This window comes from Pelodiscus sinensis, chromosome 3, assembly GCF_052426305.1.
Source record: "Pelodiscus sinensis isolate ZL-2025 chromosome 3, ASM5242630v1, whole genome shotgun sequence".
Classification (NCBI taxonomy): Eukaryota; Metazoa; Chordata; order Testudines; family Trionychidae; genus Pelodiscus; species Pelodiscus sinensis.
Genome location: NC_143054.1, coordinates 110,852,915 through 110,877,500, shown reverse-complemented (window position 1 = coordinate 110,877,500; position 24,586 = coordinate 110,852,915). Strand labels below are relative to the sequence as shown.

The following is a 24,586-nucleotide window of genomic DNA, read 5'->3' as shown; positions in this document are numbered from 1 at the left end:
AAGCACAAACTACAGAAAAGCTGTCACAATAATAAATAGTTCAAAACATCCATAATTAGCCTGTAGAAAACATTAAGGTAAGTGGCATTAGACATATCATGCAACTCTTTTTAGGTCAACCCCTGCCAAGTGTCAGATTGTGCTCAATCTGTACATGTTTTTTGTCAGTCATAATTAGGAATATCTCTGGTGACAGAGCTTCAGTAACTTTACCTGCAAGAAAACTCCATAGTCTAATTGAGATTTTTATTTTAAATACAGGCAGTCCCTGGTTTACGTACAAGATAGGGACTGTAGGTTTGTTCTTAAGTTGAATCTGTATGTAAGTCGGAACTGGTGTCCAGATTCAGCCGCTGCTGAAACTGATCAGTTTCAACAGCGGCTGAATCTGGATGCCAGTTCTGACTTACATACAGATTCAACTTAAGAACCCCAGGCTCCACGGCTTTGCTCTGCTTTGCTCCCCGTCCCCCTGGTCTGCAGACCAGGGGGACGGGGAGCAAAGCGGCGGAACAGGCGGGCAGCGGACAGCCCAGACGCGTCTGGGCTGTCCGCTGCCCGCGTGTTCCGCCGCTTTGCTTCCTCTCCCAGGTCTGTTGGAGACCAGGGAGAGGGAGGGCCCCGTTCGTAACTGCGGATCCGACATAGGTCGGATCCGCGTAACTCGGGGACTGCCTGTATCTACCTTCAGTGTCTCTTTGTACAATTTCATCACATTACTTTCAGTTTTTCATCCAAATATAAGGTAAGGAAAGCTAACGTTTGTTTTTGTTTCTAGTCCTATAACTCAGGATACTTAATTTTATATATGGCATATTCTTTGTGTTTTATTGGTGTCCTATTTTTACTCAAATTACTGCTAAGATTTGTTGGCCCAAATTTTGCTACATTTTTAACAGTAATGCTAATGAAACATAGAAGGTTTACCCAGGAAATCCTAGAAACATTTCACAAACAACCTATACTGTATAGGTATCACTTCTTCAACACAAATGAAGACACCCCTTAAGTTGTATGTGGCAATTATTTAGCAATGCAATACAAACAATTTAGGACAGGGAGGAATTGGTGAATAACATATACAATTGATACTGGAGATGGAATGTAATAGGAAGAATTTAATCACCCAAACTTAAATTTGGTCAGGACATTAGGCCTAACACTCACTCTTTTGAAAAGTGCTAAGGATCTCCAGGCATATCTCAGCTGAAAACTGGCACTGTAATAGTGCTGTGGTGTCCACCATACAGAGATACAAGTAATTTTGCAGGTCAAATACAACTTACCATGACCTCAACATCACTGATTGTACTAGCTGGATTTCCTTCTGATCTACTCTGTGCTGATTAGATCTCAGCTGTGTTAGAGAAAAGAAACTGCCCCCCCCAGTAAAAAAGTTTGGCCAGGCCTCTCTTGTTCTGCAGTACTCCTTGAGAGAAACCAGCCACACCCTTCCTGCATACCATTGCCTTTAGAAAAAGGAAAGGTGTGAAAAGGGGAAAATAGCCTCAGACTCTCCCACCCGTCACCTTGGCGTGAGAAATGCAGGGCTTACCTGGTCACATGAAACCTGCACAGTTTCGGCCCAACCCCTGGGACACCGACCCCCCCACTTGGTGATCATTGGGCCATATATGGTAATATGCAAGCGCGGGAAAGCGATGTGCAGATTTGGGGATAAATACCCATGGCACAGTTCACTCTAGGAGGTCTTCGCAACACACGTACCACCGTGCATGTGCCTTCTCGTATACTTCAAAGCGCTGCCGGCCTGATCAACCGACCAGCCACCTCCCCCAACTCTCAGGCGTAACCAAGGCCTTTGCAACCGAACCGATATCTGTGAAATGTTCCGTGTGCTGTGTAAGTTGGTATGTATGATTTGATTTTTTCTTGTTGTATAAGCTTAGTGTTGTAGTTGTTTGTGGGTAGTACATAAGAGTTTGTAGTTATCACTGTTATTTTATTACTGTAGCCAGATATTTTAAGATTAGAGACTATTCCCCTTGCCATTCCCATCCCTATATCTCTGACACGTTTTACTAGAAACCATAGAATAAATATAATAAATACTGTAAATTCATTATTAACACGGTCTATTAAAAATCTTAGAATAATACTATAAATTCACCACTGTCATTAATAAATATTTTTTATTTGATAAAACTGTCCACCTGGTTCTGTCCTTCCCCCCCCTTGGGTATTCATCATCGGACCTGTGATTCTCGTGACAAGCTGGAGTATTGTGTCCAGTCCGGGTTGCCACATTTCTGGAAATATTTAGACAAACTGGAGAAGGTGTAGAGAAGAACAACATACATGTTTAAAGGGCTAGAAAACATAACGTATGAGAGAAGACTGAAAGAGTTGGGTTTGTTTAGTCTGGAAGAAAGAAGACTGAAAAGGGACATGATAGCATCTTACAAGTACCTAAAAAGTTCTTACAACGAACAGGAAGAAAAATTGTTCTCCTTAACTCCTGATGATAGAACAAGGATCATTAGCCTTAAATAACTTCCTAACTGGGAAATCAGGCTGGTTAAGCACTGAAATGAATTGCTTAGGGAGGTTGTAGAATCTCTGTCATTGGAGATTAAGAGCAAGTTAGACAACTACTGGTCAGGGACTGTCTAGAATGGTGCTTGGACCTGCAGTGAGGGCAGGGGACTGGACTTGATGACCCCTTGAAGTCCCTTCCAGTTTTCTGATTCTATGATTTTACAAATTCTGCTTAAACTGACTAATCATAGCTATATGCAGTCCATCTTCTTTATGTAGGTGCAGTATTTCTAATGTATATTTCTAATCACTGTGTGGTCTGAGCATTTATTAAACAGTGAAGTAAAGTTGGTCTGATGAAAATCCATTATCATTTAGTCATGCAGTAATGCTTTAAACTTCATATTTTGTTTGTGGACACTTAGGGCCTTAATTTAATAATAACAATTAGAGTTGTTTAAATGATGTTTAAATGATCTTTTCTATGCCAGGAAAGATAATGGAGCACATAATTAAGGAATTCATCTGAAAACAGCTGAAAGATAATAAGGTGATAAGTAACAGCCAGCATGGATTTGTAAAGAACAAATCATATCAAAACAATCTTGTAGCTTTCTTTGATAGGATAATTAGTCTTGTGGATAAGGGAGAAGTGATGGACTTGGTATACCTAGACTTTAAGTAAAGTATTTGATATGGTCTCACATGATCTTCTTATCACTAAACTAGAGAAACCCAACCTAGATGGGGCTACTCTAAGGTGGGTGCATAAGTGGCTGGATAACCATTCTTTATTAATGGTTCATAGTCATGCTGGAAGGGCATAACAAGTGGGGTTCTGCAGGGATCAGTTTTGGAACCAGTTCTCTTCAATATCTTCATCAATGCTTTAGATATTGGTATACAGAGTATGCGTATTAAGCTTGCAGATGATACCAAGCTGGGAGGAGTTGCAAATGCTTTGGAGGATAGGGTCATAATTCAAAATGAATTGGAAAAACTGGAGAAATGGTCTAAGGTAAAAAGAGGATGAAGTTTAATAAGGACAAATGAAAAGTACTCCACTTAGGAAGGAACAACCAGTATCACACATACAGAATGGGAAGTGACTGTCTAGGAAAGATTACGGCAGAAAGGGATCTAGGGGTTATAGTGGACCACAAGCTAAATGAGTCAACAGTGTGACACTTGCAAAAAAAGCAAATATGATTCTGGCATGCATTAACAGGAGTGTTGTGAGCAAGACATGAGAACACATTCTTCTGCTCTACTCTGCACTAATTAGGCTTCAGTTGGAGTATTGTGCCCAGTTCTGGGCACCACTCTTTAAGAAAGATGTGGAAAAACTGAAGGAGGTCCAGAGAAGAGCAACAAAAATGAATAAAGGCATAGAAAATATGAGCTATGAGAGATGACTGAAAGAACTGGACTTGTTTAGTTTAGAAAAGAGACTACTGAGAGGGGACACGATAGTAGTTTTCAAGTATTTAAAAGGGTTTTATAAGGACGAGGGAGAAAAATTGTTCTCCTTGGCCTGTGATGAAAGGACAAGAAGCAATGGGCTTAAATTGTGGCAAGACAGATTTAAGTTGGGCATTAAGAAAAACTTCTTAATTGTCAGGGTGGTTAAACACTGGAATAAATTTCCTAGGAGGGTTGTGGAATCTCCATCACTGGAGATATTTATGAGCAGGTTAGATATCTATCATGGATGATCTAGATGGTGTTTGGTCCTGCTGTGACAGCAGGATATTGGACTTGATGACCTATTGTGGTCCTTTTCAGTTCTAGTGTCCTATGATTCTTTAATTCTAATAGGAGTGCTCAAGCATGCATAGAAATACTAGTTTCCAAATCACATCATACCATAAAACTAAGGAAATCCTGTCTCACTTAATTTAGTAAGATTTATAGAGTGAAGCAAACCCTGTTTATAAATGAGTCAGGCAGGAGCGGCCCGAGGCTGGCTGCAGCAGCTGGAGAACAACTTTTAACCTGTGCAGTGAATGAGGCAGGTTTTTTTTTAAATAATAGGTGATTGAATATCTAATGCTGCATAATATATAAGGGAAGTATTAAGGTGCTGAGTCATCTTTAATGATGGTATTTATTAAATTTTGTGTGTTTCACTTTGTCAAGTCAACATTAGTATTGTGGCAGGTTCAGTCACAGAGACTCCCCTTGAGACTGTCACTTGGTGGGCTGAAATACCACTGAGCCTCTCTACTGGCCCTCTTGGGTACCCTACTACCCTGTCCTGATCAATCAGACCCTCCGGTTTCCTCATGCAACGGCACAGGATTGAGGTCACAACCCACAGCAGAGCAATACAGACACTCAGATCCACTCAGCTCTGGGAAGGCTCAGTCAAAGGGACTTGATGCAGCCCCTAGTTGCACAGCTCCAATAGGACTAAAACCCCAGATAAATCCATCACACTATGCATAAAGTTTATACAGCTTATAAGATATTCACCTTCACTATCCATGAAAGAGAGATATGCACAGCTGCTGTCTCCTTTTTCTCACCAGAAACAATTATTTACACTGGGTTTATTAATAAATAAATGTTATTTTACTAAATATAAAAAGTAGGATTTAAGTGGTTGCAAGTGATAGAAAATAGATCAAAGTAAGTTACTAAGCAAAACAAAACATGCCAGCTAAGCGTAATACTCTAAGAAACTTGTTACATGTAATTTCTTTACCTTAAAAATAGATCTAATAATCTATTCTCACAAGCTGAGAAGCCTGGGCCTTTTCCTTCCTTTTGTTCAATCTTAGATGTTTCCAGTAGTCATCTGGGTGGTAAGCAGGGGGTGCCTTGATGTCTTGCACCTTTCCCTATTGGGGTCCTATATGTGGTCCACAAGACATTTTGTTTACTCTTGCCCATGCACAGGATTGTCAGATTCTACTGGTTTCTGTCCATGTAATTTTTCCCCCTATCAGTATTACTCAAGTGGTATGCACATAAAGTGAAGTACATGGTGATTGCACACAACATTGACTGTGAGAGCCATGCACTCCCTGGCTACGTCTACACTGGCCCCAAATTCCGGAAAAGGGATGCAAAGCAGGTAAGTCAGAATAGGGAAATCCGCGGGGGATTTAAATATCCCCCGCGGATTTAAATAAACATGGCCGCCGCTTTTTTTCCGGCTTGGGGAAAAGCCGGAAAAAAGCGTCTAGACTGGCGCGATCCTCCGGAATAAAGCCCTTTTCCGGAGGATCTCTTATTCCTACTTTCCTACCTGAAAGGAATAAATTCCTACTTTGCATCCCTTTTCCGGAATTTGGGGCCAGTGTAGACGTAGCCCCTCTGTATCCAACCAAAGCGCTGTTACAGTTCAATGGCGCATCCTGCAAATTCTAAGTATGCAAGTGCAGTTAGCAGAACTAGCTTATAGCAGGAGACCTGTCTTGGTTACAACAGTCTTTTTGCCATCTTAGATGAAGAAAGGCTACTCATGTAGGCCACTCACTAAAGAGCCAATTCTTGCTTTCTGTGACACCACATCAAATCCAGAGTAACTGCACTGAAGTCAGTGATGATTCTCTGGACTTGTCTAGCGTAACTGAGAGGTGGAATATGTCTCAATAGTTTTAACTGTATATATAGATTTCATAAGACAACTATGAAAATAGTTGTATACTTGATGTGCTCATTTATTTATTTTAATGTAATACTCGTATAATGAAACAATTCTCTTATTCTCATACTCTTTGCTCAGGAAGATGAAAGAAAACCAAACTTTTGGAAGGAGACAACAAGCAAGACAAGGAGATTCTCTAGCAACAAGATGTGGTATATCTTAAGGGGAAACTCAGCAAGTATGTCACCACCCACTTCCTTTTGCTCCCTTCTGTGCTGCAACTGACATAATGTGAGATACACAGTAGCAAGGCAAATGGAGATTTTTTTTATAAGAAGGCAAAGCAAATGTGGGCTTTATGACCCACTCCTACACAGAAACCTGAAGAAGAGGAAAATTTAAGGCAAACTATCTCTGGGTATGCTTGCCCTGGAGTGAGGAGGTTTTGCAGAAGTGACTCAGGGCATGACCTCCCAAATCCATACACCCCAAAACTGCATAGAGAATACTTGCCATTTAAGGCTGCAGACCTCATACTCATCCCTAGATGTCATGGCTCTAGCTTTGTGGCTCTATTGTCTGTCACACTATGGGCAAGTCTACACTATAGCACTACATCTGCACATCTGTTGAAGGCGAGCTATACTCTCCTGTGGACATAATTCTGCCATCTTCCCGAAAGCTATGTCCACAGGAGAGCATTTGCCACAGAAATAGCACCAGTGTGGACAGCACTTAGGTTGCTATAACTTACATTGCTTAGGTGGTGTCTTTGGGTGACAGAAGTTACATGGACTTAAGTGGTAATATAGGCATAATTTCGTGTAAGCTGCACAGCTGCGTCACTACCTATTTAGCAACGGGCAGGTAGTCAAGGACCCCACCCAGGGATATGCTATAACCAGGGAAGGGCTGCCCCTCCTTCACCCCTAAAGAGCCTGGCTTCCAGCTTGCTGTGGCCAGGAAAGGGACAGGCTTGACCCTGGGATCCTTGCCATAGCTCCAGGATCTGTTGCAGTCAGGGCCTTCCCCAGCTCCAACCCAGTACTGGCTGACTTGTGGGAGCTGGGGGAGAGATGCCTATCCTGTGGTACAAGCTCCAGAGCTGCCACAGCAGGGAGTGGTGCCTTTCCCTCACAGCCCACATGCTCACTGTAGCTCTGGAGCAACCTCCTTCACACACAATCCCTCAACCCAGCTCCATCCTATAGCCTGCATCCTCAGCCAGAGCTCTTCCACCTCTGTATTGCAACCCTCTGTCCCAGATCTGAGCCTCTCATATCTGGCCACACCCAGAACCTGCATCCCCAATCAGTTCCCTCCCTCCTTTGCACCCCAATGCTCTGCTCTAAGCCTGAGCTCTCTCCCACATTTAGAATGCTTTGTCCTCACCCTGCCACACACTTCCACCCATACTGGTGCACATAACAAAATTTGCTCCACTCAGGGTGGGAAAAATTAGAAGAACACTGGTGTGGACCAGTTTATAGACTGCATATTTACCCCCCTCTGAATAATGTTGATGCTGCAGATTATAAATTTGTGCTGAAAGGGCAGCACTGACATCCTAAGTTAAATCATCTGTATTCTGCTGGGAGGATGTCATGGAGCACTTTTGCTAACTCTGACACCCTCCTCCCCTTCAGCCAGCCAAGACACCCACAAATCCAGACTGCTCTAGTGTTGCTAAGTTCTAGTTGCCACAGAGAGGATCTTGAGAGCTTTGGGAAAGGTAAACAACATGCCACACTGGCTCTGCTCCTCTCCCCTTTTCACTTTGCAGCCAAATACCACACCTTTATTTCTCTTGGTGCCACAGAAGAGAGGTGAACACAGATGCCTAATGAGAAAAAAAATTATCTTTAGCATGGAAAAGCTTTCACCCAAAATGTAGTAAAATGGATAAAGGGGGGAAAACTTTAAAATAAAAGAGACACCTGTAATTCCTTACTAACAGATACAGTACAGTGATGGTACAAAACCTTGCTGTGATGCTATTGAAGGAAGGTTGATATTGTGTTTCCAACTCAGGAATGGGAGTCAAGAGATCTAGTTTGTATTCCTAGATCCCTCAAATATTTCTAGTGTGATCATATTATGTTAGTCACTCACATCTCTCTGTTCTTCAGTTTCCTCGAACAGGACTGATTAAATCATTAATATTTGTGAAGTGCCATGAAGGCCCCATACAAGCAAAGAATAAACTGTAGTCTTTTTGGATCATTACTCCAGAATATTTTTGCCCCGTTTTTAGCTGGGGCGGAAGCATGCCTCTAACATTACAGGTGCCCTTATATTTCTGCCCTTATATTAGTGCAAATGTACAAGTGCGATTGAGTGGCTAAGTATTGAGCTGGTAAATCATGCGGGTATGCATGTAAAAGGAGGGAACTGGTGCCCACGTGGATTGCTCTTGCAATTTCGACCCACATTTCCTTGCGGGCATCCGAACAGCTGCGTGCGCCACATGGGAGTCTGTGCTTGCAAAATGTAGAGCGCTGTCTCGCAGGGTCCATTTTCGCCCCTCAGAAATAGCTGCTTTGGACCCGGCGCGGCGCTTGGGCTGCTGCAAAGCAAATCACAAGGAGCCGCGAGAAGGAGATTGGAGGGAAGGAGGGACGGGGCCGCCTCCTCCCACTAAAGGGAACCTCCCCAGGGTGGGCGGGGACAGACAGAGGAGAAGGCTGGGGGCAAATGACAGCTCAGCCGCTGCCTGGGAAACACTGCAAGGGGGCGGGCTAGCGTGTGCGTGTGTGTGCTGCTGCTGCTGCTGGCGGCGTGTGCGTGTGCAGGGGTGGGGGTGCTCTCTGAGCAGGGAAGCCCTGCATCGCCTACATACACTCAGCCTCTCCCACAGTTACGCGCAGTGCATCCCCGGCGAGGCAAACGGCTGGGAGGGACCAGAGCCCTGAGAGGAGGGGCCCCTGTTACGTGCAAGGGGCTTGCAACCCTCCACTCACACACCTGCCTCCCCCATTGCAGCCCCGGCGAGGGGAAGGCGGGGAGGGTCCGCGGGGCGTGACTGCCTGCAGGAGAGAGGAGGTGGCCGCTGCTAGGTGCAGCCGCGTGTGTACGGCCGCAGCGTGTGTGGGATTGTTGCCGCCGGTAACCAGGCAGCCGGGGGCTTCCTGCAAACACTCGCAGAACGAGGCAGGCTCTCTCCCGCCGAGGGGCCGGTTGTCCGGGCGGGCGGCAGCAGCGCAGCGCGACGCTGGAGCCCTGCGGGAGAGGTACGGTGCGGTCCGGGAGAAGCTCCGCGGTGCCCTCCCCGGGCTGGGCGCTGCATCCTGTGTGAAGATGGCTCAGTCAGTTTCTCTCGTGTCATTTCCGTGAGCGGCCGCTCTCTTGCTGGCTCAGGGGGGGATGCTGCGAAGCAGGAGCCAGGGACGCGGTGGCTCGAGTTGTGGCGGTGGGTTGGGATATGGGTGGCGTTCATAATGCAGCTGAGTGGGAATAGGAAAGTCTGGGATTTGGATCAACCCCTGTGAGGCGTAACAGCCCCCCCCCCCCCCCGCAGAAACTATTCGTGAGCCTGATCGAAACCCCAATGAAATCAGCGAGGAATTGCCATTGACTTCAGTGGGTTCTATAGATCACACGCTTACCCAGGAGAGAGGGGGGAAATACACTCTAACGGCTAAGGAAATTGCACACACACGTTACAACAGCATCCATTCCTGACACTGGCGACAGAGCAACGTATCATCTAGGAACATGTGACTTGTCAGGTTATAACTGTATGTATTTGTCCAGCTTGGGCTGTGGTGATGCCGAAAGGAAAAAGCATATTGCAACAAAAATGCAAACAAAATGCAGCGGTGTGTATGTATGTGTCTGTCTGTCTTTGTGAGAGCATGTGTGTAAAAACTTTGAAGGCCACCATATCTGAAATATCAGGTCAAGGCTGTTTCCAGGGTTTTGACATTGAGGCAGGGGGCTTGATTTCTCCACTAGTGCTTATAGTATTAGTAGTGGAAGAGGTTCCTGTTTGAACTATTCTCATAGTCTGCTGTTATGGGCTGGGTTGTGAACCGCTTGCTCAAAAGTGATGAGCAGATATTCATGAGTTACCCAATTGATATTAGTGAGACTACTTGTGAGTAAGTGCTTAGCAGTGTCAGTAAGGAGATCATAATCTGTTCCTGTGTGATTTGTGGGGAGACTATGTTGTTTCTGGATGCCTGGGAGAATCTGACAAGTGCTGAGGCTGTTGTCTGAAAGAAACACGAAATCATGCTTATAAAATCATGACTGGTGTGGGAAAAGTGAATAAGGACAAGTTATTTACTTATTCCCACAATATAAGAACTAGGGGGTCACCAAATGAAATTAATAGGCAGCAGTTTAAAACAAACAAAAGGAAGTTTTTCTTCAATCAGCGCACAGTCAGCCTCTGGAACTCCTTGCCAGAGGATGTGGAGAAGGCTAGAACTTTAACAGGGTTCAGAAAAGTGCTAGATAGATTCATGGAGGTTAGGCCCATCAATGACTATTAGCCAGGTTGGGTAGGAATGGTATCCCTAGCCTCTGTTTGTATGGAAATGGATGACAGGAGAGGGATCATGTGAGGATTACCTATTGGCTACATCTACACTGGCACCCTTTTCCGGAAATGCTTAAAACGGAACAGTTTTCCGTTATAAGTATTTCCGGAAAAAACGTGTCTACATTGGCAGGAAAAGCACTTTTCCCGGAAAAGCGTCCGTGCCAATGTAGATGCGCTTTTCTGCAAAAAAGCCCCGATCGTCATTTTCGCGATCGGGGCTTTTTTGCGGAAAACACTACTGTGCTGTCTACACTGGCCCTTTTCCAGAACAGTTTTCCGGAAAAGGACTTTTGCCCGAACGGGAGCAGCATAATTTTTCTGGAAAAACACTGACAATTTTACAGTAGATCGTCAGTGCTTTTCCGGATATTCAAGGGGCCAGTGTAGATAGCTGGCAAGCGGCTGATTTTCCGGAATAAGTGGCCAGTGTAGACACAGCCATTGTGTTCCCTCCCTCTGGGGCATCTGGTATTGGCCACTATCTGCAGACAGGATACTGGGCTAAATGGACCTTTGCTTTGACCCAGTGTGGCTGTTCTTATGCTCCTAAACCCAGGAAGGACTTTTGTTTTTGTTTTTGTATTGATGATTATCAACCTTGAGTGATCTCTGAGAATCATTCTCACAAAGGATAAGATGTAGAACAAAATGTTGCTAAATTGCATTAAAATGTTACTTTCATCGTCTGTGTGCTATGTTGGCCTAATTAAGAATTATAGAAATACTTTACTGAATGTTGTACTTAATCTTAAGTGGTAAGCACAAAATGTTTTATGAGTACAATATTGTAATATTTGGTGGCGTTCATTGTTTCTGAAAGCAGCCACCTGTTTATTATTTTTGTGGATATTTTAAACATTCTTTAATCAAATCTAGAATAAATATAACAAAAATGTTTCAAAGAAAAAGAAGGTGTGTCCAAGAAAAAAAACTGATCATGCTCAAATGTGAAGTTTAAAACATTGTCTCTGCTTTTTTGGATTTCTTTTCATTTGGTATCTTACTTTTTAGTATGTTGTCTTCAGAAACTGGCTAAACCAGAGGCAATTCCATTTTATACCATTCATTAAGAAATACAACTGGGTGGACATTAATTACTGAAGTGCTCAAAGTCTTGTGCAAATTACATATTCTCCTCTTCTAGTATTTGTTTTCATCTATATGGGGTCATTCCTTCTCCATTCGAGTCTGTCTTGGAGCAATTCTTTGGAAACTCTTCAGCTAATGATATCCTTTTATATAATATCTATCAATCTAGTTTTCAGACCCTCACTCTATTTCCTGTATTCTTTTTATGCTCTTTTCATCTGTCCAAACCAGCTAAATTCCCTAAGCTTTGGATTCCCTTGGCTTTCTTATAATTGGTACAACTTTCACATTTCTCTTAATTTGTTTGTTATGAATATGGTCCAGTCTGATAATGCCAAGCATCCATCTTAACATTTTCCTTTCCACTGTGTTAAGGATCTAATTCTGAAAATTCCTCATTGCTATGCATTGAAAGCTATACAAAAGTGTAGGGATAATTACTGTCTTATGAGCTTTGCTTTTCAATTTGATGGTCATTCTCCTATCCCAATTCCTCCATACACTTCTCTCCATTTAGTCCATACCTTTCTTGTTCTGCATATAAGTTTATTATTGAGTACACTATTAACCTATCAAACCTAGGTTCTTGAATTTCTGTTCCTGGTGGTAGTGATTGGCCCCTCCAGACTAGTCTCATTGTCTTCTCGCAATGCATCATCAGATCTATAGATCATATACTCTGTTTTGTATCTCTGATTTTCATGCCATTTCTTTTTCAAATAGACACCTTTATCCCAGTAAGTCTTCTGTGTCTCCCTCTTTCTTCATCGTGTGACTTATACATTTAATGCTGAGGTAACTGCACAGTGTTGTATGTCTCTTTTTCTTTTAGGGTGAATTAGTACTAGTATTTGTCTCAGACATCAGCTGTCTTTTCAGTCATGATGGAATTAAACAGTTGCGTCAATAAGTTCAGACTTTTGCACGTCCATCCGTGTTCTTACTGCTATGCTATTGCAGCCGAGAGTGATCTTATTTTTTATGTTGCTTTTCCTTTTTTCAGCTTTTAGTACTGGTGCCAGCAGACCCAGCTTTTAGTACTGGTGCCAGCAGAGGTTTGGTTTTATCATACATCATGATTCTCTTGGAGTCTTCTCATTCATAAACATTTCAAAGTAATTTTTCCCCTGTTCCTTAATCTTGTTTTCATTGATCAATGTATTTCCACTTTCAATTTATTTTGATCTCACCAATATCTTTAGTTGTCTTGTAGGTCTTAGCCTGTCTATATATTTCCTTCTTAACCTCCTGTGTTTCACGACAAGCATAAAAGCCTATAGCTTTAGCCTTTGTGACTGCCACCTTTTTCTTTGCTGGCTTTTTGGCTTTTTATACTTCTGAAAATCCTGCTAATTGGAATGTTGCTTGCTGAAATTTAAAATGTTTGTTCTTTTTCTCTACAACTTTTCAAACTTATTCCACCATCAGATATCACTGGAGGGGAAAGACTTTTGTTTTTGTTTCATCAAGTAGACTCTTTGCACATTCCGGAATTTTGTTTGCATTATGTTTCCATCATTTTTTTGTATTTTCTCTTAACTCTTCTAAACAGATCTACTTCAACATGTTCATTTTAAACTCCTTTTTAACTTAATTAAGTTTCCAGCTCTTGGATTTCTGCATTGGTTTGGACCTTTTTCTTCTTATACTTAATACTAGCATATTTAACCACCATTGCTAAGGTCCTTAACTTAATTTTCTTTAAAAATAAAATGAAAATGTACATGCTTCATTTAATCATTCTCTGGGACAGGGCTTGGGATGAGAGGTTGTCTCAGGGAGAGAGGACAGCCCCAGCCCTCTGTCACCGCAGCAGCTTGTGGCCAGGTGAGAAGTGCCTCCTTATAGCCACTGCAGCTCTAGCAGGTGCAGCCAGGGGAGAGATGCATGTCCCCTAGCTGGGGCAGGCCCAGGTTCATCTGGCCCCTGTGCACTTTAACCTCACTCCCTGATGAAGGGGAATAGCCAGCAATGTCTCCATATGAATCTTGGGGAGGGAGCTTCACCCCCCACAGTCAGCATAAAGGGTGGGGGTGGGAGGCTCAGGGTTAGAGTAGACCCAGATAAGGGGCATGTACCCCCAGCCAGCCTCTTTCATCTTCATGGTGATTCTGTCTCTTTTCCTATGGGGCAGCAGGCTGCTGCGACAGGGCCAGGAACCGAGCTCGTGGAGCAGTGGCAGGGCTGATGGGGCTGGGAGCCTGGAACAGCAATTGGGCCACCAGTAGGGGGGGAGCCAGTAGGGAGTCTGGTGGTCAAGCGAGGAACAGAGCTTGGCTGGGGGCCCCAAAATGACCTCCCCAGGTACGGCAAAATTCCTAGTTTGGGACTGGTCAGGTCCGAGGGTAACAGATCAGGGAGGTCAAACCTGTATTCAGTGTTTAGTTGCACAACTTTCCCTGATGTGATCTTATGGTTTTTGATGTTCTTCAACTCAGATTACTCCCTAGTAAACTATCTACTATTTCATAGTACCACTCTGATCCAATGTTCTTCCTTCTTAGGGAGGAATGTATTGACTACCAAATCATGTGTGTGGGTGTATTGTAAGTTTCTCCTTCTTTATTTCTCTGTCCAGACTCTTGGCTGCCATGCTACCTTTTTTAAGCATTTACTGCCCTTCCCCATGCCGGCCATTAAGATTTATCATTGGAGCCACTCTTGCATTCTTTATAATTTTTGTACAACATGGTCCATCTCCCCCACCCTAAATTCACTTTTGTTGTTGTTCCTCTCATCCTATTCATGGTGCATATGTACATACATCATTTAGGGGAAGTAAGAGCTGACTTCATCAAAATATCTTCTGAATTATCCCATCCACGACCACTGCACATTCCTGCCTCAATCTCCATTTCTCTTATTTGACATTCCATAGTAGCATTATACTATGGAATTGCCTTCTCCAGTATCTCTTCTCTTTGCTCCCTTCCATTTGGTTTCTTTAATATAGACAATCATATACCTTTTCATAACATGTGAACCAGCTCTGCACTTTTTCCAGTTAATAAATTAATTGTTTTAATAAATAGTTGTTCTTCAGACTGTTATGATTTAAATAGACTGTACTCAAGAGTTTTCATAATCATGAATATAAATTGGGCTGGGGCATTTGTTTTAGTTTATTAAAATGTGAACTTGTCTTATTAAAAAATGCTTCATTACCTAGTAAGGAGTAACTGGTTAACAGGTGCCTGTGGGCAGGGGGCTGCTCAATTTACACTAGTATGGATGCCTCGTGTCAAAAAAAACCCCTATTAGAAATTTTCGTTTGGACAAGAATGGGAGTGTTTATCACCATATACCACATGACCCTTTTTGCTTGAAAGTTTCAGGACTGATCAAGAATTTTAGTATTTTTCTTTCTGAGTGGAACAAATACGATAACTTAAATTTGCATTAGGGTAAGGCTACACTTCCAGCTGGAGGTAAAATTTCTAGCTTGAGTAAACATACCCATGCTACATCTGTGTTATTGTGCTAAAAATAGAAGTGTAGCTATGGTGCAAACTGCGAGTGTGGCTAGTTACCAGAGAACGTACCTATCCAAGAAGGTAGGCACCTTAACTGTTATATTTTGCCTGACTTCACAGAACATATAGAAATCAAATACACTTTTAGATCTCCTTCCCACAGATGTTTGCACAACATGTGACTAGTTGCACTGAAGTCAGTGTGACTGTTCACACACCGAAAGTTAAGCACATCCCTTTATACTTACAGGATTGGAGCCTCATTGACTATTTTAATGGTCTTCTGAATAAGGTAAAGGTCATTTGCACAATGAATATGCTATATGCTACACTGTCATACAGTTTCCCTTAAATATGACACCTAATTCCCAGACCTCCCTATGTTCATATTATAAGCCCTCAACTTTGTGCTTTTAAGGTGCAAAAGTATGTAGAGAGATAAATTCCCAGAACAAGAAGCATCTGAGGCTCCAGAGAGGGAATTTCATTTACTTTTTCAGGCAAAAAAATTGATAATTTTCCCAAATTAGTTCTTTCATTTTGGGTGTGGAGACATTTATCATAGCTCACAACTGAGAATCCTGTTTGAATGCCTCTATAGTGAGTTCTTTTTGAAAGGTCAATATCTACATCTTCCTTCGCCTTTTTCTTCTGAAAGCTATCCATTATGTTGGGGAGGAAAAAAAAAGGAAGTACAAAGTGATAGGGATGGGAGTTGGAAACAGCAGAATCAAAACATTTTCCAGAGCCAAACTGATTTTTTTCCATTATCTTATGCAATCTATGTTTAAGATCCAGCAGATTTTGGAGAGCACCAACATACACAGGCTTGTTGCACTGCACAATGCATTAGCAAACAAGTACAGATTCACAATTTAATTGTAGTCCAATAGCAATTTCTTTCTTTTATTCAAAAGGCTAAAAACCAAATGGTACCTCTGCTTGAAACCTATTATCTGAAAGCTTTTCAAGTTTAAACTTTCTCCTTCAAAGAGAATTAATGTAGTGTAGTTGAAATAGCTGTAAATGAGCTCTTTGGGCTGCATAAGAATATATCCATCTGCTTTATAATTTTCTGTCAGAACCCTGGTTACCAGTAGGACTTTATTTTGAAATAACCCCCCTGAGGTTGGATTTATAAGCAGAGAGCCCACATTACTAAGCCCATTATTTTGAAATAATGGGCCACATATTTTAAAATCTGTATTCCTGCTTTTCTTGGGAAATTACACTAATTTTGAAATAGTTATTTTGAAATAGTGTTAGTGTGGATGCTGTGGTGATACTCACCAGAATAATTTGAACTAATTACTTCCAAGCGATTCCTGGGGCTCTAAGTTGAGGTAGCACGTCCACATTAATGGAGCCTGCTTTGGACTAATGTCAAGGCTTCCCCATAGTATGGACACGCTAGTTTGAATTTGTTACGTTGAATTTACTAATTTCTAAATATTTTTCTAGTGAAGACATGGCCAGAGGGAGCATAATTTCAAATATTAGCATTGGGCTGGAAGTCGAGAACTCCTGAGTTGTAATCCCAACTCTGTCCTTGTCAACACACAAAGCTAGAACCAATTTAACCAAAACCAATTTTTAAATCTACTTGAGGCCTCTATGTCCATTTTAAATCTGTTTGCACCAGGCTTATGTTAGTTTAAGTTGACTATTGTTTACTCATTCTGATGACAAGTGGCCAGATCCTTATCATCTGAACATTGTGATACGCAGAACATGATTAGTAATATAAAAGAACTTTACTTTCTTTTTTAGTTAAGCATTCATCCTGTCATTTATAAATTTCTACTTTTCCCTTCTTCTTTCTACTCTATTTTAACATAAATGTGAATTTTCATTATGTTGGGTTAGTAACACTCTACTATGGATTTATATCTACTAACAATAATTGTAATTCACAATACTCTTCATACTGTAAATACTACAAAGATACTTTTGTATGCCCTTATGGATATAAGTTTTTTTCTATTATGATATAAACATAATAATACAAATACTTTTAATTTTGATAGTGCCTCTTATCTAAGGCCAACAAAGCATTTTTAGAAAGATCAATGAATTCAATGAGGTAAAGAAGGGTGATATGTTGTGCTACTAACATTTTTTAAAAATTGAGACCTAAGAAGGCAGTGGGATCAATTTATAAGAGGATCAGAAACTGATAATTTCAAAGGGGTAGAGATTCTTAATTGCTCCCATTAAATATTATGTATAAAATGGTGCTCATGTAAAAAGCAAACACTCAGCTTCTCAAAAAATACAGATTTTTTTTTTTTTTTTTTTTAGCAAAACACAGACACATATTTAGCTGTTTTCCATTTTTCAACCAGGAAGCAACTTTTCTGTTGTTAGTGAGAGTGTTAGATTGCATTCTGAAAATACTTCATATTTTTTAAAGACTATTGAATGTTTTATAAACCCTGAAGAGTAGAAGAGTGAGATACCACCAGCTCCTTTTGTGGTTGGTCCAGGTCTACCAATAAACGTAGACGTGCTTATTTTCATTTAGTGGCCTATTTTTAAGTACACAAGGGTTTCTAAGTGATGTGAAATAATGTAGGCATTATAATCAAAAAGGCAATTAATGAGAGATTTGGTACTCCCGTTCTCTACAGGTGCGTCTGCACTGCACTGTAACTCGAAATAAGATACACAATTTGAGCAACGCAAATTGCATATCTTATTTCAATGCTATTTTGAAATAGCTTATTTCATCATTTGGCACTGTCTACACAGTGCCAAATTTCAAAATAAAGTGCTATTCTGAAACATCCCTTACTCCTCGTAGAATGAGGTTTAAAGGGACATTGGAATAGTGAGCCCAAAATAATGGGTTTGCTGTGAAGATGCGGGATAGCTATTATGGGATACTCTGATATCCCGAAATAGCATTGCAGTGTAGATGTACCTTACATGAGATAAGACATCCTTTTTCTGGAATTTGCAGAAAAAATAACACATTCTACAGAGTTTAAAACCAGTGCTGATTTCTGCTTGTGGATTGACTTGCACAACTACAATTAAATTTGCTGGGGTTTGAACTTACATCTGAGGGCAGAAATTGACTATCCATCTTTTATTTTTAGTTTATGATCACACTGCATCATACGTGGGCCTAATGAAAAAAACTGAGTTATATCAGGTATAATTTTGCCCCATTGCATGCAGGCAGATAGAAATGAAGTTTTTTTAAAATGAGATGAATGTTTATTATAATGTTAAGACTACATCATCATCTTTATGTCATATCCTTAGCTTCTGGACAGTACAACCTGAGAGTTATGGACACTATAGTTACAAAGTGACCAATCACACTCCTCATGTGGATCTGGAAGTATACAATCAGGCAGCAAATAGAGACACAAAAAATAAGCAAATGCAGTTCAGTACTGTGTTAAACATAAACTATAAACTGTTAAACATAAACAATAAACATAAACAATAAAGGGAAAGATTAAAAAAATAACAAATATAAGGATTTAGTCACCTGTAAAATGCTAAAGCCTAAAGCAGCTTTTAGACTGCTGAGTATTTTGGTTTTATAGAAATGATGGTATTTAGAGCTATCACGCATTGCTGTTTAAGCCATGAAATTGCCATTAAAAACAAAGAACTCCAAATGGTTATAAACCTATACAGTGTTTTGACATAACACTGTATAACATAAACCTATACAGTATTTCAGTGTATTCCTTCCTTCAAGTTTTTTAATACATATGTCTGATATGCAATGGCAAAACCTGCTAATTTTTCATAATGAAATGTTTTTCTGTAAATGCTGTAAAATGTTAGTGTAATTGAACTTTTAATAGTATTTGCAGCTATGAAAAGGAAAACATCATAATAAACAAATCTCATGTCTTGAGATATGAACTGACTGCCTGTGGAAGCGAGGAAAAAAATATACTACCCATACAATGTACTTAATAACGGCAATGAACATTGTGGGAGTTTTGGGTTTTGTTTTTTGTCTTCGTTTGAAGCATCACGTGGTGGCCACTACTTGAGATGGGATACTAGACAAGAAAGAATATTGCTTTTATCTGTGTTGGTAATGTCCACTGTATGTTCTTATGTTTCTTACTTGCTGATGCGGTGAATGTGGTGATGGTGTTGTTTCTGTGTGTGCTAATACCATTTTCTCTCCCCATCTGTTGCAGCTTATTTCCCCCTCTTTACATTAGAATCGCTTCCCACTGCTTACAAAGGAGCTTTCAAATTATTATTTAGGTATTTAGGGTCATGAATTCTCATTACATAGCACTCATTCTTTAATCTTAGCAAGATAATTTATTAGTTGCTACAGTCCCATTTATAAAGGTGAACTGGCTCAACCTACACATTTTATGCAGAGAAAAAGTATATGTAAGGAAAATCTATACATGCACACACTGCACCATTTTCCATGTTATTTTATATTGGAATTGGATTTACTAAGGAGTAGAAATATCTTCTTCAGCTGGGCTAAAACAATGTTAACTTCAGTGGTGCTTTGCTGATTTATACCAGCTGAGGATCTAAGTTCACATGTTTGTCTATGGGTTAATAAATGAGCACCCACACCCAGTTCATACAAGCATTTTAGGAAAACAGTATTTTTATTATATTAATATGAAAAAGAATCTCTCGATAAAACACTAACAAGACTAGTTACAGGCAGTCCCCGAGTTACGTGGATCCGACTTATGTCGGATCCGCAGTTACGAACGGGGTTTTTCTTTCCCCGGAGGATGGGAGCGGCAGGACGCCCAGATGCGCCGCGTTCCCGCCGCCCGCGTCCTCCGGGGCGAGAAAAGCTGCTCTACGTCTCCCTGGTCTGCTGGGGGGGAGGCCCCCCCCATCAGGCCAGGGAGATGCGGAGCACGTGGGCAGCAGGACAGCCCAGACGCGCTGCGGCTGTCCCGCTGCCGGCATCCTCCGAGGCTTTGCTCCCCGTCTCCCTGGTCTGCTGGTCTCCAGCAGACCAGGGAGAGGCGGAGCAAAGCCGCAGAGGACCCGGGCGGCGGGATCGCAGTGCGTCTCGGTCCACCGCCTGCGTCTCCCTGGTCTGCTGGGAGGGGGGGGCGGGCGCAGCTAGTGCGCCCCCCCCCCCCAGCAGACCAGGCTTTTCTCTGGACGCCTGTGGTAGAGCAGCTGGGGCACTGCCGGTTGGTCCCGCAGCGCCGCTCTGGGCGCTACTGGACCAACCTGGCAGCACCCCAGCTGCTCTGCCCCAGGCGTCCTGATTCAGCTGCTGCTCTGCCCTAGCTGCTCTGCCCCAGGTGTCCCCAAGTCAGCCGCTGCTGAAACTGACCAGCGGCTGACTACAGGAAGCCCGAGGCAGAGTTGCTCTGCCCTGGGCTTCCTGGAATCAGCTGCTGATCAGTTTCAGCAACAGCTGACTTGGGGATTGCTGGGGTTCTTAAGTTGAATCTGTATGTAAGTCAGAACTGGCGTCCAGATTCAGCCTGTTGAAACTGATCAGCGGCTGATTCCAGGAAGCCCAGGGCAGAGCAACTCTGCCTCGGGCTTCCTGTAGTCAGCCGCTGGTCAGTTTCAGCAGCGGCTGAATCTGGATGCCAGTTCCGACTTACATACAGATTCAACTGAAGAACAAACCTACAGTCCCTATCTTGTACGTAACCCGGGGACTGCCTGTATTTGAATATTAAACATACAGTGAATTCAATTAATATGCCTATCATTGAACTACTCACTAAATACATTAATAAACTGTGTATATAGATATTAAAAGTTAATCATTTAGGCCAGTTCTACCATAGGAAACTATTTCAAAATTACTAAATTTGACTTAAGAACTCCCAATATAACACATTTGAACTAGCATGTCCACACTACGGGAAAACTTCAGAATTAGTCCAAGAGCCCCATTTAGCACTGGGGAGTAATTAGTTTGAATTACTCTGGGGAGTAATTTATTTCAAAATAGCACCAGAACATCCACACTACCATTATTTTTAAATTACTATTTTGGAGTTAGTGCTACTCCTGAAGAAAAGCAGGTGAACAGAGTTTGAATTCTATGGCCCATTATTTTGAAATAATGGGCTTGGTAGTATCGATGCACTGCTTATGAATTTGCACTTGGGTTGGAGGTTATTTCCTAGTAAGGTCGTAGTATAGACTAGAGTGTGCTGCATCCCACAGTTTCTCTGACCATGTTTCTCCCTGGTTGAAACATCCACCTATCCACACCAGCTTTTGACTGTTTGTAACTGTCAGGACATTACTTATGTTTTTAACTGGAGAGTAAACAAGTAGGGAGGTGTTTATAATACTGCGTCAGAGAGCCCTGGATTGGAGCGCCTCCACATTCATGTAATTAAAAGTGCCTGCACCTTGCCTACATTATGGTACCAAACGATAGCAAATCAGTTCCAGCAGAATCCATGTTTCACATTTTCTTGGTGTTGGTACAGCAATACCATATAGATAATATTGCAGAGCATGATTGCCTTCTCCCTGAAACAGGTGCAACCAGAAACAGGTACAATCAGTGGAGCCACACTAATGTAAAACTGTTAGGATTAAGAGAAGTAGGTCTGCAGAATCATACACTCTTTGGTGTAAAATATTGACCACAGCAACTGCAAATAGGAACAGTGGGCTGAATTGCTGCCCGTCTTTGCTCTATCCACTGTGTACTATTCTGGCAGTGCAAAGAAGACCAAGGCCTTCCCTAAAATGGCAGACAGGGATTCTCTTGACGTAATGGTGTAGGCAATGTTTCAAAGACAGAAAGGGACATTATGGCTATGTCTACACTGCAGCACTATTTTGGGATGCTGGAGGTATCCAGAAAGAGCTATTGCATGTCTTTTGAGCATGCCCATTTCAAAATATAATGGGCTCGCTATTCTGATGTCACTGTAAACCTCATTCCACGAGGAGTAAGGGATGTTTTAGAATAGCAATTTATTTCGAAATGAGTGTTGTGCAGACGCCGTCAAATTTTGAAATAATCTATTTAAAAATAACATCAAAATAAGATACACAATTTGCGTAGCTCAAATTCTATATCTTATTTCAACTTATGGTGCTGTGTAGATGCACCCTGTGAGGATGAAGCTGTAATATGATGTGTTCTTGCAATCCTCAGATGGTGGTCAGATGGACTCCACAGGACTATTCTAGGACTGCCTAATGTAGAAAAGTCTAATGGCTGTTTTCTGTAATGGCGGGAGGCATTTTGGCTGCTAGTTGGCTCCAGGATCAGGGGAATACAAAACTGGGTCTTCAGATTATTTTTCCCACCCACTCCCAGGCTCTGTGTCAAGTACAGTTCTGCTGTGTCAGAGGGGTGTGCAGGCCTCTGTGGGTATGTCTACACTACAGCACTAATTCGAACTAACTTAATTCGAATTAGTTAATTCGAACTAAGCTAATTCGAACTAGTGCATCTAGACCTAAAAACTAATTCGAATGAGTGTTTTGCTAATTCAAACTAGCATGTCCACGTTGAGTGGACCCTGAACCAAAGTTAAGGCTGGCCGGAACAGGTGCCGGCAGGGCATCAGGTTAGGACTGAGAGCGTGGAGCTGCTGCCTCAGGCTAGCCGAGGGCTGTGCTTACGACCTCCACCCCGGACAGACAGTTCTCAGGGTTCCCCGCTTGCTTGTCTACCTCGATGAGGGACAGCAAAGCAGTCCTGTCTTGGAGTGCCCCGAGTGCCTGCACTCGGTACATTGCAACATTTGGCAGTCAACCCGGCTGCACTTGTTGCAGGCTGCCATCCGGGGGGGTAAATCGGGGGGCTGTCAGGATCCAGGAGGCCCTGCAGGAGAGCTTCCACCCCGAGAAGCCCGCAGAGCCACCCCAGTCCTCCCCATCGGGGGCTCGTACCCCATTCCTCCCTCGCCTCCTTCCACTTACACCTCTCTAGCCCCCCTTCCTGATGTAAAAAATAAAGGACACGAGTGTTCAAAAATAGAAACTCTCTTTATTTAACAAAACTGGGGTGGGGGGCGGGGATTAACCTCTGGGGAGACTGGGACAAGGAGGTGGGAGAGGGGAAGAGAGAGGGGGGGAGGGGGAAGGAGGAAGCCAGGGGAAGAAGGAGGAGGGGAAGTATCAAACTATGGTACGCCTACATCTTCAGCACTGTGTACAGATGTGATCTCCTCACCTCAAAAGAGATGTTTTGGCCTTGGAAAGGGTTCAGAAAAGGGCATCTACAATGATTAGGGGTTTGGAACAGGTCCCATATGAAGAGAGGACTTTTCAGCTTAGAAAAGAGGAGACTGAGGGGGGAATATGATAGAGGTCTATAAAATCATGAGTGGTGTAGAGAGGGTGCATAAAGAAAAGTTCTTCATTAGTTCCCATAATAGAAGGACTAAAGGACACCAAATGAAATGAATGGGTAGCAGGCTTCAAACTAATAACAGAAAGTTCTTCACAAAGCAAATAGTCAACCTGTGGAACTCCTTGCCACAGGAGGCTGTGAAGGCTAAAAGTTTAAAGAGAAGTTAGATCAAGTCATGGAGGTTGGGTCTATGGAGTGCTATTAGCCAGGCGGTAGGAATGGTGTCCCTGGCCTCTGGCCTCTGGTTTGTGGAAGGCTAGAGATGGATGGCATGAGACAAATGGTTTGGTCATTGTCTTTGGTCCATCCCCTCCGGGGTACCTAGTGTTGGCCGCTGTCGGCAGACAGGCTACTGGGCTAGATGGACCTTTGGTCTGACCCAGTACGGCCGTTCTTATGTTCTAAGCTCAGGGCTCAGGGTCAGGGATCTCACTGGACCACCTTGATTTTCATGCAAACCTGCTCCTGGGTTCACATGTGGCCTTTGGTGGCCAGGCTGGCAGCTATCCTGCCCTAGATGTCCTCTTTCCTGTGCCTATTGCGGAGGTCGTGGACGTTGGAGGCCTCCCCACAAACCTGGATGAGGTCCACAATCTCTGCACTAGACCAGGCGTGCACCCACTTCTTACGGTCCCAGGCAGGCTTCTGGGAGCCACCAGCCTAGTCCCAGGAAGAGGCGGAGGGTTGGGTGGCAATGGGTGGCTGGCTCATGCTGTGCCAGGTGCAGGGTCTGCTGGCTAGGTGCTGGCAGGCTTGCACCTGGTATAAGCACCATAGCCAGACCATGCCCCTTTAAGGGCTCCGGGGCCGGGAGGGGGGCAGAAGAGTTTCCCTGGTTTGGCCCAGAGTGGCCACCAGGGCAAGCTGGGAAGGGCTAGCCTCCCACTAGTTCGAATTAAGTGGCTACACAGCTCTTAATTCGAACTACTTAATTCGAACTAGGCGTTAGTCCTCGTAGAATGAAATTTACCTAGTTCGAATTAAGTGCTCTGCTAGTTCGAATTAAGTTCAAACTAGCGGTTTGCATGTGTAGCGCCTATCAAAGTTAATTTGAAGTAACGGCT

General features: G+C 42.7%; 1 protein-coding gene across 11 annotated transcripts in view; it reads left to right on the top strand.

Annotated features, from left to right (window-relative positions):
* Positions 1-8,869: 8,869 nt before the first annotated feature.
* SYNE1 (spectrin repeat containing nuclear envelope protein 1) overlaps positions 8,870-24,586 on the top strand; it is a 479,589-nt gene continuing 463,872 nt past the window's right edge. For 10 of the 11 annotated variants that reach the window (XM_075924462.2, XM_075924463.2, XM_075924461.2 and 7 more), the window contains exon 1: positions 8,870-9,324. The gene's annotated coding sequence lies outside the window, so the exon portion shown is untranslated. The remainder of the gene's footprint in view (positions 9,325-24,586) is intronic. The other variant, XM_075924459.2, reaches the window with a different exon arrangement.